Genomic DNA, 6122 nt, shown 5'->3' on the forward strand with positions numbered 1-6122 from the left:
CTACCAACTCAAATATTAACTATGATATATTAACTGATATAGTATGTGAGTTGTCATTTTTATATCGATAAGTGTTTAAAATACTGTCACGTCAGTTAATAATTAGATATTACTTCTATTAATTAAATGATGATAACTGACATGCCAGGTACATAAGATTTGAGATCTGATTAGTGTCCCTAACATTACTTGTCCTCAATTATCTATGGTGTGTCCTTAAAACACGTCATTTTTTATATGAAATTTATTGTTGATAATTTCGCATCATTTACGAGTTAAAAGATAGTTTTTTCGGTAGGATTAGAAAAAATAAATTACTGGTAGTTTTTTATTTTTAGCCGTCTGATTTGTATCAGAAACCATTTACTCTGCATATTTTTTTAATCATATTTGATTTTAATCAGATCTAACAATTAGAAAACTGATCCTACTAATAAGATGGCATGTCAGAAAAACTCTTACTTAAAAATGAGCGCAGGCACCTTAGGAACTCTCTTGCTGCCGAACAGCCATCAATTGCCTCCAATAACATGCAAGCAAGAAAACTTCAAATGGGACCCTGTAATGTGATGGAGAAGTGGGAGGAAAATTTAAAAATTGTACATATACATTTAGCCCTTATTTAGGAAATAATAAATAATTTGATGAAATGAGTTGGATACAGGAAAGCCTTGAGTTGAGTTTCATGATTTTAAAGCCAAGGATAAGCACAAGGCTTTTATTTTAGACCTTTGGATCGGCCGGTAAGCAAAGATTGTGTGGGTTGTAAAGATTGTTGTAAAGCTTTTGTTTTAGAGGTGAAAGTAGGGGTGGCAATTCGTATCACGTGTCATGTTCGTGTCGTGTTTTGATTATTTTTTTAAAATTTACAGTCAATCTGAACACGACTCGTGACACGAAATTTTTTAAAAATCACAACACGACCCGAAAATGACCTGTGACACGAAATTGACCCGTAAATCCGATATTGACACGAAAATTGTATACTTTTATTTAGTTTTTTACATATTAGAAATAACTTAAAATTCATAACACACTAAATTACAATAACATCTATTGAAATTAAGCAAATAATAGTATAAGATTTTGAGTATAACTATCATGATATCACAAGTTCATAATAAAATTTAAAATATGTAATGAAAAATATTTGTTTTTTAATTTTTTACGAGTTTCGTGTCGTGTTCGGGTTATACGGGTCCAACTTGAAATTGACCCGTGTTTTTCGTGTCAATTTCATGTCGACCCAATTCTGACCCAAGCCTCTTTTTTCTAAACCCTAACCTGTAAAATTCGTGTCGTTTTCAAGTCGTATCGTGACCCATATTGTCAACCCTAGATGAAAGGAGGTGTATTTGTAGGGCAAGAGGAGCCTTCTTTTCTTTCCTGAGAAAATAGGGCAATATGTTAGAATGACTATCCAACAAAGTGAAATTAACAAAATGACATTCTTCTATTTTTTATGAAAAAAGACACTTATTCATTTTTTGTAAAAAGATGTCATTTTGTAAATAAAAATTTTTAAAAAGTTGTTTTACTAATAAAACTTTTTAAAAGAGTTATTTTTACAAATGCCTCGAAAAAATACTTTAATTAAGCTAGTTAGGAGGCATTCCTCATTCGACGTTGATTTCTCCTTCGTTTACTTTGAGAATTAGCAAATGTGGGGGAAAAAAATAGACATTTCTAATTTTCAGTTAATTAGTGTCATTTTCAAAGGAAAAAAAAGGCACGTGGTGATTGTTAATTAACAATAACTTAAAGAGTCTTTTTTAAGTGAAGAGAGCTTTTCAATTTTGAAGTTCGTACTCATCCATTTTAAATAGGTGGTTGTTTTTTTAAAAAAAAATTAAAAATACCACTTAAAATGATAAAAAATATTATATATGTCGCTCATTCAAAATAAACAAACATTATTTAATTAACAAAAAAAAATAAAAAATCATGATGGCACTTAATTATACATAATGATATAAACATTATAGACCTGCACAAAACAATCACAATCCATGTACTTTTCTCGTTGTTTTTCGCCCGGGATTGTCGAAGATTTTAGGTTGACCTTTTGTGCCGTAGGGTAAGCTAGGTCACACTAAGTTATATTTGAATTGCTTGACTTTTGGTCATTTATGTTATATTTTTGCCCGTCTATATGAGGCTTTGTTCTTAATTTTATTATTACAGTATTTTTTTTTATAAAAATTTATATTTATATTTATATTTTTTTAAAGTATTTTTTTTTTCATATACACAATTTAAATTCTTAACTTAAGTTGTGAAACAAACAAACTCTAAGAGTATTTACAAGTTAATTTTACGAACCTTTTTCGCTATTTACAACGATTTGATTATTCATTATTGCATTATTTTCTCATCACTTGTCTCTTTTTAAAAATACAGAAGCATACTATCTCATAAATTTTTGTCTTCATTATTAAAAGAATCTTGTCATCATTTTATCCCTTTGCATATTAATTAACTGTAAACACGTGCTCCGTAAGTGCGTATTCAACATTTTTTTTCCCGATATGAAGGTCCTATTTTTTTTAAAAAAAAATTTAGTTTATATTTTTTATTATTGTTTTCTTAAAAAATTAAATTCAGCAAAAAAATATTAAATAGAGCAATATTAAAAGGAAAAAAGTTTTTAGTCGAGCGCATGATTTAGTGGTATACGTGAAAGAAATGTATTTAGAAAAATTACAGATAAAATGTTTCTGTAAAGACACATTTGAGTACAAAATATTAAAGATTAATTATTAGGCATGTATAGTAAAAAAAGTATTTGAGATAATTACTTCGTAAAAAAAAATTAATTAGGACATATATAAAAATAAATTACAATAGAAAAATTAAAGGAAAAAAATATTTATGAGGGTCACATTTGCTTAAAGGGAAAAAAGAATATATTATAGAGGGAAAAAAGGGAGGAAAGAAAGAAATGAGGGAAAAAAAGAAAAAAGAAAGCAAAAAATATATATCGTATATATAGTAAAAAAAAAGTATTTAAGAGGATTATTTCGTAAAAGAAATGTTTTGATTAGTATGAGAAAAAATTATTTCAACAGGACAATTATAGTAAAAAGTACTGATCATGGCTCGAGTTCATGCATAAATTACACTGACTACTATTTATGAAGTTTAGTTAATTAACCACACCTTTTTTGTGTGCGTCATATTGACGTTTGTTTTCTACATTCGTCCCTGATTCTGAATCATGATTCATGATTCTCTATAATGTTTTCTCTCATAAAAAATATATGTAAAACGAGAATGATTATGAATCATGAGTCTGAATACATAAACCAAACGTATCTTTTCACGTAATGATGTATAAAAATATCTTATTTTTAAGTGGTTGTAAACTTACACATATAATTTAACAGAAAATTCACATATATTCCATCTTAACGTGTAAAATTCAAATCCCCTCATCTTAAGTTCAAATTAAAAAAGAAAAGAGAGAGAGAAAATATAGCAAATAGTATATTTTAGTCGTGCTATTGAAGTTTATAACACATTTTTTTTAATGTTGGTAAATTACAGTATATATTTTGAATTTACATTCTAAAAATAGTCATTTCTAAATTTGTTCATGTTTGTGGGGGTTTTTTTTTTTGTTTCTCACTTAACTAATTACCTCTCTCAATCTCTTTTATCTCTTTATTTGTTGCCACATCGTCGATGCTAGCACCACCACCAGTGGCATTGGGGACTAGTAAATACTCTATCTACTCACAAATATGTTATTTAACAGTCATTGACGTCGGCATCAGTGTCTATTAGTATTTAAAGGTAAATATAATATTTATTGGCTGTTGACCCTAATGACCAGTAAATACCAATTTACGGCTAAATGCGATATTTATTGGTCATTGGCGTCTGCGCCCTTGTCGGTGTCCATATTTACAGATAAATATGATATTTATTAGTCTTCAGTGTCAACAGACAGTGACGGATAAATATCACAGTTCTTGTTGAATATGATATTTATGAGTGAATACCATATTTACTAGTCTCCGGTGACCAATAAATGCCGTATTTTTTGGTAGATATGATATTTATGAGTAAATATCATATTTACCGGTCACGGGCACCGGTCGCCTGTGTTGGTGGAGCTGGCCATATAAGGAAGGTAGAGAGTAAGAAGGAGAAAGAGTTGAAGAGTATTTTTGAGTTTTTAATAGTTTTGAAAACCTATGACATTAAATTATGTTATTTACTACCTATTCTAAAAAATTATACTATAATTTACTAAGCCCCTATCAAATATGTCATTTCACTCGTTCTCTAAATGTATATATATATATATATATATATATATATATATATCTTAAAGTAGTATTCTCTAATTCACCCAATAATTCACATTGATTGTCAATCTGTAATCCATGCTGAAACTAGGCTTATACTTCGGTCTTGAACTTGAGAAAACCCAGGCAACAACACCTATATGTGTAAAGGGAAAAGAAAACAAATACCTCTTAAAATGTATGGGTCTGAATTTTTACAATTTATTTTTTATTAATATAATTTTTAATCAAATAACTATATTAGTCAAAAGTGTATTAATAAAAAGCATGAGGTAAAAATCTAGACTGACGCACTCTAAAAGTAAGTTCAACAATTTTCTATTGCGTAAAATTAAATAACGACAAATCGTTATTATGCTCAAATACAAAAAATCATTTTGTTTTTTCAAAATACAATATCTGTCCCTTATATTTTTTAAATGGTTTAAATGAACCCCTTACCTCACATTTGATAAGTAAATTTTTTAAAATATCCAAATTACCCTCAATAATCTGTATGAAAAAAAAAATCCACACCACCCTTTGTATTTAGACAAGATACAAGTTTTGCCCTTCTTGTAAAGCAAATTCCTAGAATATCCTTGTGTTTGTAAACTCAATCACAAAATACTAACATTAACCTGCTCAATCTATATTAAATATCATTTACAATTTTTTTATTAATTTTAGAAAAACAAAAGATGTTCTGGGCATTTGTATGATAGAGGGACAAAGTGGTATTCTCACTGAGCACAAATAGTATTTTGGTTATATTAACTATCATTTACACAATAGGGATATTTTAGTAAATTACATTGTTAGCATTACTATTCTTTAGTATAGCAAACACTAGAAATAGAGGCGATGGTGTCTCGTTATATCATTAAATAAATAAGTAAACACGAGGACAAAAATTAAGAATTCGTTTGTTTTATATATTTAAATTTATTATTTTAATTATTTTATAGTGTTTTTTTTATAAAAAATTTAAAATTTAAATATTAAAATTAAGAATTATTAGTTTAAATATATAAACTAAACGAACCTAATGATTCCCATTTTTCTTACTTCACTTCCTTTTTTTCAATTATATTACCTTTCCCTTATTTTTTTTTCACTGTTCCGTAAACTCGCCCTTTGCCTACATTTCTTGTTCCTACAAATCCCTCTTTGATCTTGCTTTTTATGGAGTTTTGACGGTTCCTTTATCGACTGAAAAATTAACTAACAACGAATAATATGCCCACAGGAATATTCACATAAGATTGAATGATAAATAATTTGGAATAATTCCTTTGTCTGGCATATCTTTTTAGTCTAAGCCATATAAAAATAATCATACTCTTCAAAATTCATGCCGTGGTAATAAATAAAACATCCAATCATGTAGTTTCCCTAATATTGTCGATATATCCACTTGCATTTTTTTTAATTAACTAGCAAATAACATGAAAAATTAGATATTAATATTGATTTTTTTTTTCTATAGCTCTCATTTCAATATAAAAAAATGAAAAAACAACCAGAATTCAAACTCAAAAAAACACTCTCACCCGAACCCAAACCACTTAAGGCTTTTATGTGCACCTCCTAATTATTAATACTAATTCTCAACTGATGAAATACAACGTTTTATACATAAATTTATCAAATGAAAGATAAAAAAAAAAATACTTCATGAATTACATTATAATACAAATTTAGTTTAAACTCAACTTCTTTGGACCCGTTTTGACAGTTTTTATTTTTGCTTTTAACTAGTAGAATAAGAAAAGTAAAAGTTATACCCCCATTTGTTTTACTAGTTTAACTCAGTTCAGCTCAGTTCAA

The sequence above is a fragment of the Morus notabilis genome, unplaced genomic scaffold (genome assembly GCF_000414095.1).
Source record: "Morus notabilis unplaced genomic scaffold, ASM41409v2 Scaffold292, whole genome shotgun sequence".
NCBI classification, from domain to species: Eukaryota; Viridiplantae; Streptophyta; class Magnoliopsida; order Rosales; family Moraceae; genus Morus; species Morus notabilis.